At 49.2% G+C, this 22,296-nt stretch overlaps 1 protein-coding gene across 2 annotated transcripts in view; it reads left to right on the forward strand.

The window, feature by feature from the left end:
- NEK11 (NIMA related kinase 11) overlaps positions 1 to 22,296 on the forward strand; it is a 110,691-nt gene that overhangs the window by 47,207 nt on the left and 41,188 nt on the right. The gene's annotated exons all lie outside the window — the stretch shown is intronic.

Raw genomic sequence — 22,296 nt, forward strand, 5'->3', positions numbered from 1 at the left:
CCTCATCAGGGCAAAAAAACAGTACAAGAATGCAGAGCATTTTGCACCTTCGGTACACTTTGATACCATTTTCATTACCCATAGCAATGAGAGAAGCAGATGGAAACTCTTTAAACTGTTACCTATACTGTCCTCAGATACGTAGCTACTGTTTAGAGGATATTAATACTATAAAACGTGCTTAACTGTACACAGAGAAGCAAATAGTCAGGCTTTTGAAAAAAGAGTCAGACTGAGGAGATGTACTTAATTAGGAAAATATTTTTCAGAGCACGTATATACATTTTGTTTCTACAGTCTTCTGGCATAATGTCATACCCTTTAATATTTAAGAATTGTTGTGTAATCACTATTGTAGTGGAAGATTTTTATTCAGATTACAGTCTTGAAAGTAGGCATTAATATCATTTAAAATTTAGAAACTAATAGCTCAGTGTTTTAGTGTTGTTTTACGTGTGTCTGTGAAGGCATGTGTCATTAAATCAAAGGCATCAAAATCAGTTTGTTTGAGATGGAGGTGGTTTTTTTAATAGCAAATGGCTTTTTTCTTTCAATGTAGCCTCATTTATGTCGATGTGGTTAGCTTGCTATTTCACAGTACAAGGAGGGATGATCTGTGTAGGAGAGAACCCAGCTGCTAGAAATACATCCTGAGGGGAGGGTGGAGAAGCTTGCAAGTAGGAGACTGAGAGAAAGCAGTATATGTGTGTGGGAGATGTACCGGGCAAAGCATACAAAGAAACCTAAATAGAAACAGGACAACATGCAAGAAAGGAGAGAAACTGATGTTTCTGTCTTTAGAGGTCATTTAATTGTTAAACTATGATGATGGAAATAAGGTACATTTATATCCGTGATAGAAAAGTTTGGACAATCCAAAGCTATACAAAATTGGATGTGTGTTTAGTGACACTTCTTTTGTCAGACTCTCTGAAGTGGCAGATTCATGAGAAAAAGGGCTTATGGATAAGCAAAGGGAATTACATGGCTCTTCTTCCTTGCTTCCTGAATACCTTGTTGTTTCTGAACCTGATGTCAAAGCTCTTACTTATTCTATGCAGTATTCATTCTCTTCATCAAAAATTTCAGTGCAACCATACATGTTCTACATGCTATTAATTAAGTTATTAATGGAGTCTTTGTATCTGAAAATGTAGAAACAGTTCCAGCTATTGATTTTCAGTAGAATTTGGTTCTCAATCAATGGACTATACAATAGAAAAACAAGAAATCTAGAAGCAAGGCTATAAAATGATTTTGTAAAGTAGTCTTACATGTGAATAAATTTGGCTAACGTATACCAGGTTATCAGAAGTAGTTTGATGAATGCCAGACTAACAAGCTCCCTAGTTATAACCAAGAACTAAAAGCAAATGAGGAAGGTGCAAAAAGGCAGGGGAGGGAGTCTGTACATGAATACCAGGGAGGCTCAGCAACAGCAGCCTTTAAGCTCCTTCAGGGCAGACCTAAAAATCCTCTGAGTAGGAAAAGCTGGTTGGGAACAGCTAAGGATAGCATCCCAATCCCAACAAGTAGGAAGGAAAGTTCAAGTTATTTTCAGCTTATATCCTGAAGTCCTTGAAAAATTTGCAATGTGAAGAGAAGAATAGGACTTGGAGGAGAGGATGAGGCTTTTAAAGGTTAGGGAGAGGTATAGAAAATAAAACACTTTATACTGTGCTTTAACTGAAAATATCCTAAAGCATTATGAAACACGGGTGTATGTGGTTGGGGAAGGTGTCAGATACAAAGCTTGAGGTTGGTTTTAGTAAGTAGATTTAAAAAACATGGCATCCGATCCAATTTTAGCAGTAGTATGCACATTTATTGAAAGCTGGGGAAAAAAAGGCAGTGTAGTTAGATGAATTAAAATCAAGATCACGGTTTGGAGTTCAGAATTTCATGGTGGACAAGTTTCAGCAAAGTCAAGAACATTTAACTGCTGAAGAGTTCCCTGGGAAATACAAGCTTCTCTCCATGTTTGTTTTATGTAATCAGCGATGATCTTTTGAATATTATTCATTCTAATTAACACCTCTGTACACTTGAGGGACATTTAAAAGAGTTGTCTGAAATAACAAATAGCTGATCAATCTGTTAGTCTTCAAAAGGGTTTACTTTTTGGGAATGTGAAAGAGATCTAAGCAGACACCATGCTTTTGATGTTGAGGAGAACTCAGTCTATTACAGAAGAGGTCCATTCAGACTGTTCACAGGTTGTACAAAACCTTCTTCAGAAACTTAAAGAAATAATCTGATTCTTATAGTACTTACAGATAAATGCTGCGGGCAATATAAATACTGTTTTAAGTAACAAAATTGTTAGTTTTTCAACACTATGTTCCTTATTAAACCATCTAGCTGTATTTTTCTGTGGCTCCCCTCCAAAGACAGATAAGCACCACACATATGTACCTTCACGGCCCTGTGGTGGCATGGGAGAGAGAACTGGGAAAAAAGTAAAACTCAAGGACTGAGAGAAAGATAGCTCCATAGGACAGAAAAGAAAGGAAAAGAAAAAAGAAAAAAAAAAGTAATGAAAAAAGAGTACAAGAAACAAATGATGCACAAAGCAATTGCTCACCAGTTGCCAAATAATGCTCAGCCAGAACTCAAGCAGCAGAAGTCTGACTTATCACATCAGATTGCTGCCCAGTCCTAGTCTTCAGCACAACCCCATAGGGTATGGGACATGGCTCTGGCCAGTTTGGGCCAGCTCTCCAGTCTGCGACCCTGCTCAGCTCCTGGTGCACCCGCAGCCTCCTGGCTGGCAGGGCGGTGTGGGCAGCTGGAACGGCCTTGGCTCTGTGTAAGCAGTGCTCTGCAAAAACTAAAAGATCAGTGTGTTGTCAGCATCACTCTCTTCTGAAATCCAGAACCCAGCTCCATACCAGCTACTGGGAAGACAACAAACTCTGTCCCAGCTGAAACCAGGACAGCCTCATGCACCTCCCAGTGTTCTTCTACCACCTCCTCAAAAGCATCCCGGAGTGCACGTTTTACAGAATCCCGCTTCTGACAACAACGAAGTTCATGCCGTGACCTTCCAAAGGGTTGAGCCCTTCAGGGATGCCCCCCTGCCTGCGGGTGTGGAGAGACGGCAAGTGGGAGTTGGTAGGGTGCTGCAATACACGGAGGCTTTCTTTGCTGTAAAGTTCTCGTTATTACACGTGGCCACAAACCACCCCTGGGCAATACTCTGTGATTCAAGGCAAGCATGGAGAGAGGTGTCGGGCTAATTAAGAAAAGCCATCTTGGAAGAGACCAAACCCAGGAGTGGGCCCGGGGGTGGGCCCCAAGGAATCAAGAACAAAGTGTCACTGCAAAGACGTGAGGCTCCCATCAGAGAGTTCGGAGTCATCCGGGCATCCCCAGCACAGGTTCACTGGATTAAGGATGTCATGTAGGCAAGAACCATTTGTGCAGCACAAGAAGTTCTGAGGGGGAGAGGCGCTCCATTTAGGGTCGAGAAGGAGTCCTTTTTCTATTAAGAGAGACAGAAGAGAGCAGAGGACACCACCTCCTTAGAGCAGCCAAAAGCTGCTGCTAATTTCTGTGTTTCACCTGAGACGAGTGATAGACACCGATGCTTCCTAGTCTCTGGGAATGGCGCCTTTCCCAGAGCCGTTCCTCCTTCTCAGACAGCCCATTGCTCTTGTAGTTCCCTGCTTTTGCCCTTGGTGGTGGCACCTGGAGACAGTCTCTGGTCCTCAGGTACCCTTAGGCTGCACTTGCAGGAGGCCAGCAGCACCTTCCAGGGATGCTGCAGGTTGCCAGGCCCGCTTCCGCAGCTGGCAGGCATTCTCTGCTGCCAGGCTTTTAGGAGACTTGGGCTGTCAGCCTTTTTTCCAGTTGGGCTACGTCACCATGCGTCTGCTCCCGTTCCCAACACCTTTGCACTCCCATGTTGACTTCTCACCCCTAAGTCTCACTCACGGACCCGCCACCCACAGCCATTCCCCATCAGGAGCAGACATCCCCAAACCAATTCATGGCGGGGACAGCAGGGGAGGGCTGTGTCCAGCCCCCCCCCCCCCCAACCCTCCCAGTTAACCAATGCGGGAAGAAGTGCAGGCAGAGGCTGTGCAGGGTGGAAGAGTGGTAATTTATTCTTCCTGGGGGAATCGTGGCTGCCACCCCCAGCCCATCCCCAGGCGAGGCCCGGCCGCCTGCTCAGGCGGGGGGCCCGTCCTGCCGGCCCGCGTGGTCCCCGCTTCCCGGCTCCTCCTGCCGCACCCTGTGCAGCCAGGATGTGTCCCCGACTTCGGCGTCCTGCGGGGAGCTTGGCAGTCTGCGCCCGACCTGCCCCGCGTGCCAGGAGAAGCTTCTCTCCAGTCTGCGCCCCGTGGAGGGGCTGCGCGCCCTGCGCCGGGGCGAGACGCTGCGGGAGCGGTAGTTGGAGGGGCTCCTCCCCCGCTGCCCCCTCTGCTGCTGCTGCTGCTGCCGCCGCCCCAGCCGCTCATTCCGCTGGAACCTTCCGCGGGGTCTTCGGGCCAGGCGCACCACTGCAACAATGGGCCCGCGGCACATCGGGCAGGTGTCCCTTCCCTCTGCCCAGAGGTGGATGCACTCCAGGCAAAAGGAGTGCCTGCAGGGGTCCACTCGAGCTGCGCTGGCAAGCGGGCCCAGGCAGATGGGGCACTCCTCGGGCTGCTCCTGCCGCCAGCTCATGGTTCCTGCAGCTTCCGCAAGGTGCAGATGGTCGTCCTGTGGGGGAGGCTGCCCTGCTGCCGGGCGCTCAGCAGCAGCCCAGGGTCTTCAGCACCTCGATGTCTCGCGGGTCGCCGGCAGGAACTTGACGCCTCACGTGCCACCAGGAGGACAACTGCAGAGAGAAGCAGGAAGAAAATATTGAATCAGCAAGCAGACATTCGCTTTCTAGGTTCAACCAAGTTGTCTAGAGTGCTGTAGCAGTAACTGTTCTGTGTATGGATTGCAAACATGGCTGTTAGAGCAGCAAATATGCTTATGGTCGGTTATACTAGGCAAGACTACGCTGAGGCCAGATGAGGTACATGGATGTCTGTGGATTGGAGAACATTACCGGAGGCCCTTGATGATGGCTTGCGTACAAAAAGATTGGCTTCGCGAATGCCTATAGCACCAGCTCCGCCCGTCTCTCTCTTTCCAGCCGTGGAGACTCGAGCTCTCGCCTACCACCAGCCGGACTGGCCGCAGGCGCCCCGCGCAGGGCATTTATAGGCAGCCCCCTTCTGTGAGGCCAGAGTGGACATCACAAAGGTTTCGGGGTGCCCCTGAGGGCAGCACTGACTTGATGGGAGTCTCAGGTATTTCAAGTGACACTTTATTCTTGATACCTCAGTGCCCTCTCCTTGGCCCAGTCCTGGATTCTACCTCTTCCGAGATGGCTTTTCTTAATTAGCCTGATACCGCTCTCCGCTTGGCACCTGTCAGCGTGGAGCAGCCATCTCAAGTCTCACAACGTTCAGGTGACCTCTGTCAGTGCTGCCCTCAGGGACACCCCAGACCCTGCTGATGTCACCTCTGGCCTCACAGAAGGGGGCTGCCTATAAATGCCCTGCGCGGGGCGCCTGCGGCCAGTCCGGCTGGTGGTAGGCGAGAGCTCGAGTCTCCACGGCTGGAAGGAGAGAGAGAGGCGGAGCTATTGCTAGAAGCATACGCGAAGCCATTGTTGTTGCACGCGAGCCATCAAGGGCCTTCGGTAATGCTCTCACACCTCCAGACATCCATGTACCTCATCTGGCCTAAGCCTAGTCTGTGTTTGCAATCCATGCACAGACTGCTGACAGCTACAGCACTCTAGACAACGTGGTAGAACCTAGAAAGCGAATGTCTGCTTGCTGATTCAATATTTTCTTCCTGCTTTTCTCTGCAGTTGTCCTCCTGGTGGCGCGTGAGGCGTCAAGTTCCTGCCAGCGACCCGCGAGACATCGAGGTGCTGAAGACCCTGGGCTGCTGCTGAGCGCCCGGCAGCAGGGCAGCCTCCCCCACAGGACGACCATCTGCACCTTGCGGAAGCTGCAGGAACCATGAGCTGGCGGCAGGAGCAGCCCGAGGAGTGCCCCATCTGCCTGGGCCCGCTTGCCAGCGCAGCTCGAGTGGACCCCTGCAGGCACTCCTTTTGCCTGGAGTGCATCCACCTCTGGGCAGAGGGAAGGGACACCTGCCCGATGTGCCGCGGGCCCATTGTTGCAGTGGTGCGCCTGGCCCGAAGACCCCGCGGAAGGTTCCAGCGGAATGAGCGGCTGGGGCGGCGGCAGCAGCAGCAGCAGCAGAGGGGGCAGCGGGGGAGGAGCCCCTCCAACTACCGCTCCCGCAGCGTCTCGCCCCGGCGCAGGGCGCGCAGCCCCTCCACGGGGCGCAGACTGGAGAGAAGCTTCTCCTGGCACGCGGGGCAGGTCGGGCGCAGACTGCCAAGCTCCCCGCAGGACGCCGAAGTCGGGGACACATCCTGGCTGCACAGGGTGCGGCAGGAGGAGCCGGGAAGCGGGGACCACGCGGGCCGGCAGGACGGGCCCCCCGCCTGAGCAGGCGGCCGGGCCTCGCCTGGGGATGGGCTGGGGGTGGCAGCCACGATTCCCCCAGGAAGAATAAATTACCACTCTTCCACCCTGCACAGCCTCTGCCTGCACTTCTTCCCGCATCGCTCGGCAGGAGGGGGGTTGGTGTCGCGTTAAAGGGGTGTAGCTGATTAACCGTTACGGGCCCGGTTGGATTCAGAGTACTGAACCAGTTGGACATTCACCAAAACTGGGGGTCCGTTCGGACATTCACCAAAAACGTAATAACCACCTGGGGGTCCGCTCAGACATTCACCAAAAACGTATTAACCACCTGGGGGTCCGTTCAGACATTCACCAACAATGCATTAACCGTCTGGGGGTCTGGTTAGATTCAGAACACTGAACTATCACGGATAACCACCCTCACCCTAGTTGCATTAATGAGAGCTATCACAATGCAATCAAGTATGGTTTATTACAGCAACAGATAATCAGGTTCTTTTGGATTGCCGGTGATAGTGACTATCTGCAAAAGCAAGCTAGTATGCATGAAATACACAGGTGTTACAGGTGTTACAGGTGTTCTAGGTGTGGGTTCTAGGTGTGGGTTCTAGGTGTGTGTTCTAGGTGTGGGTTCTAGGTGTGTGTTCTAGGTGTTCCAGGTGCGCAGCCTAGAAATAAACGCGTTAAAAGGATCAAAGACTCTATAGAGATTTATAAGCAAATATTCAGATCTCACCCAAAGGCGTCCCAATGGGGGGGGAAGAGAGGCTCAGCCTGTCGACTGATCCCAGGAGTCAGGAGGTCCTAAGGATGTTGTATGTCCTTGGGATGGTATCTCCCCTGACGATGGTATCTTCCCTAACATCCCCTCTCTCTTGGGCCAATTTATATTATTTTCTATCTTTTAGGTGGAGCTTGAGTGGCTCTAGTCAAGCATATCTTAGTTATGATTGGTGTAAAGTTTTCCCGTTTCCGTTTAAAGTAATAGGCTCCGAGAAATTCAGAGCGCATGCTCAGTGAGGGGTGGTCGCACCTTGGAGGCGGGTAGCTTTTGGGATGGAGGTGTGTTTTGGTATTATAATGATATTATAATGAGCAAAAAGTACACTAGGGTACAGCATTTGTCAAAACATGACAGGTCTTTGGCTTAGGGTGGCAAAAAGTGCAGCTTTGTGCACAAGAACAATCGAGGCCCCACCTGATAATGCAGTTATGCCCTACCCTGAAAGCTTCTTCAATGCTGTACCTTTTCCTTAAAAGTGTGAATGTTAGTTTTATTTTCCTAGTTACTTCAGGAATTTACACCACATAATCCACCCCGTGACTATAGTCACTCAAGCTTCACGACAGTTGGAATATGTCAGGGACATCACATACATTCTCGGATTGAGGTTTACCAAGTGTATGTACATTGTGTAGGGATGCTAAACGTTTCATCATAAACCAAAGTTTAACATACAAACTAATTGTCAGTATAAAACATAACACAGTGAGTATTAGCAGAACAATAACAGGGTGAAGCATCTTGTTGAAGATTCCCTTGGCAGCTGGCAACCATCCAAACAAATTGTCCCACCAACGGTGTCTCTCATCTCTCTTCACTCTTTCCATCACTCGATGTATTTCTTGTGCATCATGATGGACAGTAATCAGAGTCTTTTGTCCATTTTCTCGGACTTGAGTCATCAGCTGCTTCAGGTCCTCATGTACCAGCAATTTCTTCACCAAGGTGAGGTTCATTCCAATAGGAGTAGGCAGCAGTTCATGAAGCAGAATATAATTAGATGCAATAAGTTGATAAGAAGTGACAGGAACTGAGTATTTAAAATCACATCCTAGAATTTTGGTAAAATTGCAAACACAGACATTAGAGAGATTACTGGTATCTACCACTGTATCATCTACGACTATAGAATCACAATGAGTTCTCATACAAACACAACCTTTCCCAATATATACAAGTACAGTTTTAAGGGTTTCATTAGGATGTATCTCAAAGTGGCAAATATTTTGCTCAGTGTCAAGACAAATGTCTTGAGATTCCAGCGTGTTACTTTCACAGATGAAACCTTTTTGTTCACGCACAATGCATGCATTTACATCAATTGTTTGCCACTTTCCTCCCTTTTGATGGGCCCATACTTTATGCTCTTTAGGATAAAGTGTAGTTCCATTATGATTGAGTCCTAATGCAATGATTGGATATACATTGTATATGGTGGCATTACTTATAGTAAGTATAAAGGCAACAATTTGATCATTTTAATGGGTAAAGTTGACTAATTGCCACCAAGCTTGAAATTCTTTTTCAAATTCTGAAGCATTATCCCAAATCAATTTTCGAATTTCAGTGGGCAAAGTTTTTTTCTTCTCCCTTTCTAATAATAGCTGCTGCTACAGATTGTATCCATAACTGCACTTGGATACAGCTCAAGGCAAGGGAGGTATTGCCTTGGGCTTTTCCAAGGGCATTTATAATTAATTGATGATCATTTTCCTCAATTTGTTCCCAATGGGCAAAACATCTGATAGAAGCCATTGATTTGCTCCTAAAGCCAATAAGGATAATTTTATTGGTTGTTCCAATTTCCTTAGGTCATCTGTAGTAGCAGTTACTCTACTCATTAAGACCTCAGCATCAATGCTATTTAATATACCTAATCCTGTCCCTAATAACCCAGTTGCATCCTGTGGCCCTTTTTTAGGGACCAACTAGGGTCAAAGAGAATTTGTTGTTGTCCCATATTTTTAATTATGTAAGGACCTGTGTTGAAGATGGAAGGAGTTAGACCAATGGGAGGCTGAGTCGGTTCGTTTTCAAATATCTGCAGGGGCAGAGGCTTCATATCCTTTGACCATGAATTCAAATAGTAATTCTGTGCCTCTATAACCCCAAAGACAGCACACAATTATAAGTTTGGTGAAAGTAAAATTGTACCAGCAATCAAAATTTGGTTCAGTTATTTTAGTTATTTGGCAACCAATTTGTATTGTTTGTCCAGACATGGCTTAAAGTTCAGCCATTCTTAGAGAATCATTCCAACTCCATTCATCTTTTGAAAATATTTTGTTTCCATGTAGAACTAAAGTAGAGAGATTTAGGTCCTTTCTGTTTTGAGATGTTCCAGTGACTGTGCTATACTGTGACAATACATGGTTAAATGCCACGGTGAAACACCTCAGCTCCATGCACAGCCACAGTAGCTAAGTTTCCTTTAAGGTCTGTAATTGCATCAAGGTCAGGGTAAAGCATAGCATCATTAATCCAAACTGTTGATTCGTCATCTTCCAGCTGTCCCTATACAGTTCGCTCAGGGTTCCTGTGAACACAAAAGAAAATAAAATATGCTCGGTTGTATTCAACCGGCAGGGTTAGAAAGAGGGTGAAATAGCAATCTTTGATTTCCCATGCATAGACTATTGTTAGATACACAGAGGGCTTTCACTATCTCTGCCATGTTTGGAACTGTGGCAGTCAAAGGTGTAGTGTTAGCATTCAGCTGTCTGTATTCCACTGTAAAATGCCATTGCCTGGTTGGTTTCTTTACTGGCCACACTGGTGAATTGTAAGGTGAATGGGTCCTTTTAATAATGTCTCTTTTTTCCAATTCTGTTACCACCCCATCAATCCCCATAAGTGCTGCTGCTGACAACAGATATTGCCGATCATTAATGATTTTAGCAGGGGATGAGGGTATGGATGTTTGTAACAGACTCAGTCTCATGGTGCCTGAAACCCTTTGATGTGTCGCGAAACTCCACACAGTTCCATCAGGGAGTTTTCACATACAACCATGCAGTATGTCAAATCCTAAAATATTAGTATATGCAGCACCAACTAATACTTCTATCCTGGTTAATTTTTGTTAATTTCACTCTGGCAACCAGAGTGAAATTTTTGCAGTGGGGCATTGTTTTTCCACACCATTGATTCCCGTGAATTTAACCCTGTGTTGACCAGGTGTTATGCTCAGGGTTTGTGCTGTCTCATGTGTAATTACTGATATTTGGGTCCCAGTGTCAATAAGACCAATATTTTTGGAGGTTCAACAAGAATGGCAATGATAGGGTCAGAGTGTTCATTAGAGAGCCATTGAATTGTTAATACCTGCTGAGCAGGGTGGCTCATTGCCCTCCCCGGGGATAAGAGTTTTTTTGCTGACACAACTCGCCTCATTCCCTATTAGGTTTCAATCTCTCTTTGAATTTGGGATATCTGGGATTTTTAGTGTGGATTTGGCAGACTCGCCGAGAGTAGTCTTGGGATTTAATACTGGATGAATTAATCCAGCCCATTCGGTGTCCGTACTTATCTATGTCTTGTACCAATTCACTCCAGGTGGGAATAGGGGAGTTAGGATTTTGCCTACAACCACTATCATCATCCCTACAAGCAGCTAGTATATGATCTTGGGTGTTTGCTACAAACATCTTAAGACAATCAGGGAGTCCACGGATGAGAGGGGTTAACCGAATTGGATCAATAGGAGCTAACATAGGGGATTTCCTTAATTCATCTCTTTCATATATAGCCTGAATGCAGGCTGCTTTCTGTACTGCTACAGCCAGGTCAGCTCCTGGTGTGGTGGTTAAAAATACTCCAGGTCTCCAAAAGCCTCCTACTTCTTCCTCACTCAACATCGTTCGATCTCCTCCTTTAAGAGAAACTCGACACACATACTCAATTTCTGATTCCCCTGACCGCCTTGAGAACTTCTCCTGTATTTTAACCAACTCTGCTGGTGGCAACGGAATCGTTCGCACAGTAGTGCGAATTTCATCATTATCATTAACAGTAGCCAAAGGTCTCAAGGAAATGGATTGGGGTTCAGAATCAGAAATCTCTTCAACACCATCATCACTGTCAGACCAGAAATCACTGTCCCAGCTTTCAGGTTCTGCACTATGCAGCACTCCACGAATCTGCTTGACCGGAGCGCAAGGCTGTACTTTATTTAACAGATGACTAACCCTCTCCAGCATTTGTTTAAGATGATTATTCTCACTCACAAGTTTATCATTTTCAGTCACAAGTTTGTCATTCTCAATGGAAAGTTTATTATTTTCATCCAAAAGTTTATCCACTCTGATTCCTAATGTTTTTCCCGTCTCCCTTTCAAAGGCCAATGATGACTTCAATATTTCATTCTCTGATTTCAAAGCTGTATGTTCTGCATCAGAGATCAGTTTGGGAGCAGGAGTTTCCTTAGCTTTTTGCCGAGCACAAGACAAACAAGCTCCTAACACAGCACAAATCGCACCTTTACCCTTTCTTTGACCAATCTTTCGTGAAGCCTGACACTGCTCAATGTACTCTACCACTTTCTCCTCATCTTTCCAAAACTTTTGGGAAAACTCCTTCCCTGCCTGGGAAGGGGCACATTTATATTTTTGCAGTAGTTTATCCATAGCAATCCTGCCGACTATGCCAATTTTACTGTCGCGTTAAAGGGGTGTAGCTGATTAACCGTTACGGGCCCGGTTGGATTCAGAGTACTGAACCAGTTGGACATTCACCAAAACTGGGGGTCCGTTCGGACATTCACCAAAAACGTAATAACCACCTGGGGGTCCGCTCAGACATTCACCAAAAACGTATTAACCACCTGGGGGTCCGTTCAGACATTCACCAACAATGCATTAACCGTCTGGGGGTCTGGTTAGATTCAGAACACTGAACTATCACGGATAACCACCCTCACCCTAGTTGCATTAATGAGAGCTATCACAATGCAATCAAGTATGGTTTATTACAGCAACAGATAATCAGGTTCTTTTGGATTGCCGGTGATAGTGACTATCTGCAAAAGCAAGCTAGTATGCATGAAATACACAGGTGTTACAGGTGTTACAGGTGTTCTAGGTGTGGGTTCTAGGTGTGGGTTCTAGGTGTGTGTTCTAGGTGTGGGTTCTAGGTGTGGGTTCTAGGTGTGGGTTCTAGGTGTGGGTTCTAGGTGTTCCAGGTGCGCAGCCTAGAAATAAACGCGTTAAAAGGATCAAAGACTCTATAGAGATTTATAAGCAAATATTCAGATCTCACCCAAAGGCGTCCCAATGGGGGGGGAAGAGAGGCTCAGCCCATCGACTGATCCCAGGAGTCAGGAGGTCCTAAGGATGTTGTATGTCCTTGGGATGGTATCTCCCCTGACGATGGTATCTTCCCTAACATCCCCTCTCTCTTGGGCCAATTTATATTATTTTCTATCTTTTAGGTGGAGCTTGAGTGGCTCTAGTCAAGCATATCTTAGTTATGATTGGTGTAAAGTTTTCCCGTCTCCGTTTAAAGTAATAGGCTCCGAGAAATTCAGAGCGCATGCTCAGTGAGGGGTGGTCGCACCTTGGAGGCGGGTAGCTTTTGGGATGGAGGTGTGTTTTGGTATTATAATGATATTATAATGAGCAAAAAGTACACTAGGGTACAGCATTTGTCAAAACATGACAGGTCTTTGGCTTAGGGTGGCAAAAAGTGCAGCTTTGTGCACAAGAACAATCGAGGCCCCACCTGATAATGCAGTTATGCCCTACCCTGAAAGCCTCTTCAATGCTGTACCTTTTCCTTAAAAGTGTGAATGTTAGTTTTATTTTCCTAGTTACTTCAGGAATTTACACCACAGTTGGGGGGGGGAAGGGGGCTGGACACAGCCCTCCCCTGCTGTCCCCGCCATGAATTGGTTTGGGGGTGTCTGCTCCTGATGGGGAATGGCTGTGGGTGGCGGGTCCATGAGTGAGACTTAGGGGTGAGAAGTCATTTGGGGGATGGGAAGTCAACATGGGAGTGGGAAGGTGTTGGGAACGGGAGCAGCCCAAAAGTTTAAATTGCTCGGTTGTTGTATCGGCCTCACGTGATAAGAAGATTCAGCTCTATGCACAAAATCCAGGCTGAAGAGGGAACATGGTGCCCAAAGTAGAACTTATTTAAGTTAGCTGAGTTTTTCAAAGACTGAAAGTGCTGAAGCAGTTAAACAATGACTGTACTGGGTCTGGCCGGAATGTTAACTTTCCCGGCAGCAGCCCATACAGTGCCGTACTCTGTACTTGTTGCTGGAACAGCAGTGTTATCACACCAGTGTTGTGTCTACTGCTAAGCAGCAGTGGCACAGCATTGGGCCTTTCTCTAACCCTCCTAGGGGGTGGGCAAAAAGTGAGGAGAGAAACATCACTAGGGCAGCTGACCTAAACCAACCAAAGGGATATTCCATACCATGTGATGTCACACTCAGCAATAAAAGGTGGAAACAGGAAGAAGAGGGGAGGGGTGGGCACTCGTTGAGAAGACGTCGGTCCTCCTCTCGAACACTGGCTGCGTGCGTTGAGGCCCTGCTTCAAGGACGTGGTCAATCATCGCTCATGAGTGGGAAGTAGAGAGTAATTTCTTTCCTCTGCACTTCCATATAGCTTTCATTTATTTTGTTTGTTTGTTTTCCTCCCTTCTTTTTATTTTCCCTTTTCCCCTCCCTTTTCCCCTTTCCCTTTTTATTTCCCCTTAGTTAAATTGTTTAGTTCATGATAGTCTTTATTTAATTATTATAATTATTTCCCTTTAATTAAATTATCCTTATCTCAACCCATGAGTTGTTCTTTGCTTTACTTCTCCCCCTCCTCATCTAAAGGAGGGGGAGTGAGAGAGCGGTTGTGGGGTTTAGCTGCCCAGCACGGTAAAACCACCACAATGACTGAGCATGCGCAAAACAGAAAGAAGTACAAGATGAAGAAGACGATGAGCCTTCATCAGAAAGCCCCGAAGTGCAACCACCAGAGGTTACCTGACCTGCAACAGCAGGAGGGACAATATGATAATTAGTTCTGAGAAACCATTAGCATAAATCCTGCCTTTTCTTGTGAACTGCATAAATATGGATATCCCCGTACCATAAATAAGTACTCCTTGTCTTGCTTAGCTGTACGTGTTGGGTGGAATTATCCCCCACATACCCAGCGTTCTTCATAAAGAATACCTACTTGCTAATTCTCCCAAAGGAGTCTTGGAAAGTGACACCGCTTTTTGCGTTCCACCATTGATGAGGACGCATCAAGAAACTGAGGAACAACTTTCCACCTGGGAAGGTGGAAATTGGCCAGGGACAGTGGGAATATGCATGAGAAACCTAGGATTGTTTAGAGAAAACCAGGAGCACCGCAACCTCTTGGCTGTCTCAGGTGGAAGATAGAATTGAGCAGTACCTCACTTGTTATGTGGTGGCATCCTACGCCATCTTCTGTGTCAGTGGTATAAAAGGCCCCTGTTTTTTACCCAGAAGGAAGCTCCCAGAAGGGCTGGGGACGGAAGGGACCTCTGGAGGTCATCTGCTCCAACCCCCTGCTGAAGCAGGGCCACCTTGAGCTGTCCGGCCGCTGGGCACCGCTGACAAGAGCCTGGCTCCGTCTTCTTTGCATCCTCCCTTTGGGGATGTCTAGACACTGCTACGATCCCGCCGAGCTTTCTCTCCTCCAGGATGAATGCACGGTGACGCACAATGCAATTGCTCACTGCCCACTGAGTGATGATGCCCAGACAGACCCCGAGTGGTGGCAGCCACACTCCGGCCAACCCGCTCAGTCCCAGTCTTCAGCACGACCCCATAGGGTATGGGACATGGCTCTGGCCAGTTTGGGCCAGCTGTCCTGGCTGCGTCCCCTCCCAGCTCCTGGTGCACCCGCAGCCTCCTGGCTGGCAGGGCGGTGTGGGCAGCTGGAACGGCCTTGGCTCTGTGTAAGCAGTGCTCTGCGACAACTAAAAGAGCGGTGTGTTGTCAGCATCACTCTCTTCTGAAATCCAGAACCCAGCTCCATACCAGCTACTGGGAAGACAACAAACTCTGTCCCAGCTGAAACCAGGACAGCCTCGTGCACCTCCCAGTGTTCTTCTACCACCTCCTCAAAAGCATCCCGGAGTGCACGTTTTACATAATCCCGCTTCTGACAACAACGAAGTTCATGCCGTGACCTTCCAAAGGGTTGAGCCCTTCAGGGATGCCCCCCTGCCTGCGGGTGTGGAGAGACGGCAAGTGGGAGTTGGTAGGGTGCTGCAATACACGGAGGCTTTCTTTGCTGTAAAGTTCTCGTTATTACACGTGGCCACAAACCACCCCTGGGCAATATTCTGTGATTCAAGGCAAGCATGGAGAGAGGTGTCGGGCTAATTAAGAAAAGCCATCTTGGAAGAGACCAAACCCAGGAGTGGGCCCGGGGGTGGGCCCCAAGGAATCAAGAACAAAGTGTCACTGCAAAGACGTGAGGCTCCCATCAGAGAGTTCAGAGTCATCCGGGCATCCCCAGCACAGGTTCACTGGATTAAGGATGTCATGTAGGCAAGAACAATTTGTGCAGCACAAGAAGTTCTGAGGGGGAGAGGCGCTCCATTTAGGGTCGAGAAGGAGTCCTTTTTCTATTAAGAGAGACGGAAGAGAGCAGAGGACACCACCTCCTTAGAGCAGCCAAAAGCTGCTGCTAATTTCTGTGTTTCACCTGAGACGAGTGATAGACACCGATGCTTCCTAGTCTCTGGGAATGGCACCTTTCCCAGAGCCGTTCCTCCTTCTCAGACAGCCCATTGCTCTTGTAGTTCCCTGCTTTTGCCCTTGGTGGTGGCACCTGGAGACAGTCTCTGGTCCTCAGGTACCCTTAGGCTGCACTTGCAGGAGGCCAGCAGCACCTTCCAGGGATGCTGCAGGTTGCCAGGCCCGCTTCCGCAGCTGGCAGGCATTCTCTGCTGCCAGGCTTTTAGGAGACTTGGGCTGTCAGCCTTTTTTGCAGTTGGGATACGTCACCATGCGTCTGCTCCCGTTCCCAACACCTTTGCACTCCCATGTTGACTTCCCATCCCCCAAATGACTTCTCACCCCTAAGTCTCACTCACGGACCCGCCACCCACAGCCATTCCCCATCAGGAGCAGACACCCCCAAACCAATTCATGGCGGGGACAGCAGGGGAGGGCTGTGTCCAGCCCCCTTCCCCCCCCTCAACCCCCCTCCTGCCGAGCGATGCGGGAAGAAGTGCAGGCAGAGGCTGTGCAGGGTGGAAGAGTGGTAATTTATTCTTCCTGGGGGAATCGTGGCTGCCACCCCCAGCCCATCCCCAGGCGAGGCCCGGCCGCCTGCTCAGGCGGGGGGCCCGTCCTGCCGGCCCGCGTGGTCCCCGCTTCCCGGCTCCTCCTGCCGCACCCTGTGCAGCCAGGATGTGTCCCCGACTTCGGCGTCCTGCGGGGAGCTTGGCAGTCTGCGCCCGACCTGCCCCGCGTGCCAGGAGAAGCTTCTCTCCAGTCTGCGCCCCGTGGAGGGGCTGCGCGCCCTGCGCCGGGGCGAGACGCTGCGGGAGCGGTAGTTGGAGGGGCTCCTCCCCCGCTGCCCCCTCTGCTGCTGCTGCTGCTGCCGCCGCCCCAGCCGCTCATTCCGCTGGAACCTTCCGCGGGGTCTTCGGGCCAGGCGCACCACTGCAACAATGGGCCCGCGGCACATCGGGCAGGTGTCCCTTCCCTCTGCCCAGAGGTGGATGCACTCCAGGCAAAAGGAGTGCCTGCAGGGGTCCACTCGAGCTGCGCTGGCAAGCGGGCCCAGGCAGATGGGGCACTCCTCGGGCTGCTCCTGCCGCCAGCTCATGGTTCCTGCAGCTTCCGCAAGGTGCAGATGGTCGTCCTGTGGGGGAGGCTGCCCTGCTGCCGGGCGCTCAGCAGCAGCCCAGGGTCTTCAGCACCTCGATGTCTCGCGGGTCGCCGGCAGGAACTTGACGCCTCACGTGCCACCAGGAGGACAACTGCAGAGAGAAGCAGGAAGAAAATATTGAATCAGCAAGCAGACATTCGCTTTCTAGGTTCAACCAAGTTGTCTAGAGTGCTGTAGCAGTAACTGTTCTGTGTATGGATTGCAAACATGGCTGTTAGAGCAGCAAATATGCTTATGGTCGGTTATACTAGGCAAGACTACGCTGAGGCCAGATGAGGTACATGGATGTCTGTGGATTGGAGAACATTACCGGAGGCCCTTGATGATGGCTTGCGTACAAAAAGATTGGCTTCGCGAATGCCTATAGCACCAGCTCCGCCCGTCTCTCTCTTTCCAGCCGTGGAGACTCGAGCTCTCGCCTACCACCAGCCGGACTGGCCGCAGGCGCCCCGCGCAGGGCATTTATAGGCAGCCCCCTTCTGTGAGGCCAGAGGGGACATCACAAAGGTTTCGGGGTGCCCCTGATGGCAGCACTGACTTGATGGGAGTCTCAGGTATTTCAAGTGACACTTTATTCTTGATACCTCAGTGCCCTCTCCTTGGCCCAGTCCTGGATTCTACCTCTTCCGAGATGGCTTTTCTTAATTAGCCTGATACCGCTCTCCGCTTGGCACCTGTCAGCGTGGAGCAGCCATCTCAAGTCTCACAACGTTCAGGTGACCTCTGTCAGTGCTGCCCTCAGGGACACCCCAGACCCTGCTGATGTCACCTCTGGCCTCACAGAAGGGGGCTGCCTATAAATGCCCTGCGCGGGGCGCCTGCGGCCAGTCCGGCTGGTGGTAGGCGAGAGCTCGAGTCTCCACGGCTGGAAGGAGAGAGACGGGCGGAGCTGGTGCTAGAGGCATTCGCGAAGCCATTGTTGTTGCACGCGAGCCATCAAGGGCCTTCGGTAATGCTCTCACACCTACAGACATCCATGTACCTCATCTGGCCTAAGCCTAGTCTGTGTTTGCAATCCATGCACAGACTGCTGACAGCTACAGCACTCTAGACAACGTGGTAGAACCTATAAAGCGAATGTCTGCTTGCTGATACAACATTTTCTTCCTGCTTCTCTCTGCAGTAGTCCTCCTGGTGGCACGTGAGGCGTCAAGTTCCTGCCGGCGACCCGCGAGACATCGAGGTGCTGAAGACCCTGGGCTGCTGCTGAGCGCCCGGCAGCAGGGCAGCCTCCCCCACAGGACGACCATCTGCACCTTGCGGAAGCTGCAGGAACCATGAGCTGGCGGCAGGAGCAGCCCGAGGAGTGCCCCATCTGCCTGGGCCCGCTGTCCAGCGCAGCTCGAGTGGACCCCTGCAGGCACTCCTTTTGCCTGGAGTGCATCCACCTCTGGGCAGAGGGAAGGGACACCTGCCCGATGTGCCGCGGGCCCATTGTAGCAGTGGTGCGCCTGGCCCGAAGACCCCGGGGAAGGTTCCAGCGGAATGAGCGGCTGGGGCGGCGGCAGCAGCAGCAGCAGCAGAGGGGGCAGCGGGGGAGGAGCCCCTCCAACTACCGCTCCCGCAGCGTCTCGCCCCGGCGCAGGGCGCGCAGCCCCTCCACGGGGCGCAGACTGGAGAGAAGCTTCTCCTGGCACGCGGGGCAGGTCGGGCGCAGACTGCCAAGCTCCCCGCAGGACGCCGAAGTCGGGGACACATCCTGGCTGCACAGGGTGCGGCAGGAGGAGCCGGGAAGCGGGGACCACGCGGGCCGGCAGGACGGGCCCCCCGCCTGAGCAGGCGGCCGGGCCTCGCCTGGGGATGGGCTGGGGGTGGCAGCCACGATTCCCCCAGGAAGAATAAATTACCACTCTTCCACCCTGCACAGCCTCTGCCTGCACTTCTTCCCGCATCGCTCGGCAGGAGGGGGGTTGAGGGGGGGGAAGGGGGCTGGACACAGCCCTCCCCTGCTGTCCCCGCCATGAATTGGTTTGGGGGTGTCTGCTCCTGATGGGGAATGGCTGTGGGTGGCGGGTCCGTGAGTGAGACTTAGGGGTGAGAAGTCATTTGGGGGATGGGAAGTCAACATGGGAGTGCAAAGGTGTTGGGAACGGGAGCAGCCCAAAAGTTTAAATTGCTCGGTTGTTGTATCAGCCTCACGTGATAAGAAGATTCAGCTCTATGCACAAAGTCCAGGGTGAAGAAGGAACATGGTGCCCAAAGTAGAACTTAATTAAATTAGCTGAGTTTTTCAAAGACTGAAAGTGCTGAAGCAGTTAAAAAATGACTGAGCATGTGCAAAACAGAATGGACCGAAGTACAAAATGAAGAAGATTATGAGCCTTCATCGGAAAGCCCCTAAGTGCTACCACCAGAGTTGACTATGACTGCGATAGCCGGAGGGACAATATGATAATTAGTTCTGAGAAACCATTAGGATAAGTCCTGCCCTTTCTTAAGAATTGCATGAATATGGATATTACTGTACCATAAATTACTACTACTTGTCTTGCTTACGTGTACATGTCAAATGGAATTATTCCCCACATAACCCAGTGCTGTTAATAAAGAATATATGCTTTCTGTTTCTCCAAAAGAAGTCTTGGAAAGCTACATTGCTTTTTGCATTCCACCATTGATAAGGACAGAACAAGAAACTGAGGAACAGCTTATTAGCTGTGAAGGTGGAAATTGGCCAGAGACAGTGGGAACGTGCATGAGAAACCTAGGGTTGTTTAGAGAAAATCAGGATGTCGCGCTGTGAAGGGGCTGCGCTCCCTGCGCCTGGGCGAGATGTTGTGGGATCAGTACCTGGAGCTGCTCATCTGCCACTGCACAACAACCCCAAACAGCACTACAGGCTGGGAGATGAGTGGCTGTAAAGCTGTCTGGCAGAGACTGACCTTGGCATATTGGTTGATAGTTGGCTGAACATGAGCCAGCAGTGTGCTCAGGTGGCCAAGAAGGCCAACGGCATCTTGGCTTGTATAAGAAACAGTGTGGCCAGCAGGTCTAGGGAAGTGGTTGTCCCCCTGTACTCTGGTGAGGTCTCACCTCGAGTACTGTGTTCAGTTTTGGGCCCCTCACTACAAGACAGACATCAAGGTCCTGGAGTGTGTCCAGAAAAGGGCTACGAAGCTGGTGAAGGGCCTGGAACATACGTCTTACGAGGAACAGCTGAGGGAGCTGGGGTTGTTTAGCCTGGATGAGGCTCAGGGGCAACCTTATAGGCTCTCTATAGGTACCTTAAAGGAGGCTGTAGCAAGGTGGGGATTGGTCTATGCTCCCATGTGCCTGGTGACAGGATGAGGGGGAATGGGCTAAAGTCATACCAGGGGAGGATTAGGTTGGATATTAGGAAGAACTTTACTGAAAGGGTTGTTGGGCATTGGAATGGGCTGTCCAGGGAGGTGGTGGAGTCACCATCCTTAGAGGTCTTGAAAAGACGTTTAGATGTAGAGCTCAGTGATATGTTTTAGTGGAGGGCTGGTTAGTGTTAGGTCAGAGGTTGGACTAGGTGATCTTGGAGGTTTCTTCCAACCTAGGTGATTCTGTAATTAATCTAACTCAAGAAGGGTCCAGTTTTAACGTGGGAGTGGGCAACAGTGAAAAGTTACGTGAATAGCAAGTTATGCTATTTTTGTTTCAGTGACCCAGGAGAGGAAGCTGTGCATTGAGAGCACACATTTTCAGAGCTGTTATCTTGGCTGTGCTCGGTGCTTTGCTAGAGAAGTGCTATCCACAGTGACATCATTTCCCCACCATTTGCTTTTCTTCCGTAGAAAAACTACAAGCCTCCTTTTCACCACTGAGTCCAGTGTGTGGCTGCCATAGGTATCTACTCATACTTCCTTTTCCTAAAGAATGTGACATGTTTGATATATTCTGGCAAGACCCTCTGCTACCCTTCGTAGAAAGTTGTTTTTGGGCCAAAATATTTCAGGGCTTTTGAACCTTCTTATTTCTGCCTTAGATTTACCCTTGGCTGTTCCATGCCAGCATTTGCAGGATGCATTACTCTGTTGACTTGCAGCTTAAATAGTGACTTTCCTTCCTTTGCTTACTCTCCTCATGATTTCATAAGCAGCGTGGCACCGTTAATATCCTTCTGTGTAACACTTCTATGAAATACTTCTGTATTTTTCATACCTTTTAACACTGGCCACTCACAGCATACCTGAACCCTCCTTCCTTAAGACGCTTCCCAGCTGTCATCTTCCAGTTTACAACAGATTATTTTTGTTTTAATGCTTGCACTCTGCTACGACTCTGTTCTTTGAATTTTCCTTTTCCATGATTCCAGTTCTCGGGGTCATCCAGTGTATGTTGTTATAATATTCTGGTCTTTCTTTGTATTGGTGATTCACTTTAGCTTAGCTTCTGGAAGGTGGTTCCATACATACTGACTCCAGCAGGTCAAACCTCTCCCTTGCCAGCTTGCTGTGTTGTTCCTGGTTATATAGATTTATATAACCTGTGTGTGAAGTGGTAACTGCATGTTTTAATTGTATTAAGACACCTTTCCCAAGATGAAAGGGTAAAAATGGATGGACCGTAAAAGTTTGCTACTGTTAACATAAACTGCTATGTGCAAGACCTGATGCAAACTATCTTCCACCGATTTAGTGTGCAGGCTAATTCCTCAATTATTTGCAGCTGCAGATTACATATCATACCATCTAATCAACATGCCCTTCCCTTATTCCATCTAGTAACAGCAAAACCACAGCTGATTAATCAGTTCAGACCTACGTAATTTGACACGTGATATGTAGGTCCTTGAGGGATCAAGTAGGTATTCTAGTACCCAGAGCTTATTTCAGTGATGTCTGGCTAGTCTAACTTAACTCTTTAGATTTCTCCTTGAAACTTTTTCTGCATAGTGGTGTGTTGCTTCTGTGCCCTTCCCACCCTTCTTGTCACCATCCTTACAGTGTTCAGAAGCACTTGAAGTGCTGCTCTGCAGTGCTGGCTGAGCTTGCAAGGAAATCAAGTCTCCTCTCATAAAACATCAGCCAGTATGTTAGGAGAACTCATAATCACAAAAGCGTAGGGAATCCTCTTAGCATGCGCTGCCAGCAGGGTAAGTAGGTATCCACAGTGGGTTATTAAGAAATATCTCTGTAAATCGTTGGGTTCTGGATCTTAGGAGGACCAGGTCTCCTGGTCC

This window comes from Anas acuta, chromosome 2 (genome assembly GCF_963932015.1).
Source record: "Anas acuta chromosome 2, bAnaAcu1.1, whole genome shotgun sequence".
In the NCBI taxonomy this organism is placed as follows: Eukaryota; Metazoa; Chordata; class Aves; order Anseriformes; family Anatidae; genus Anas; species Anas acuta.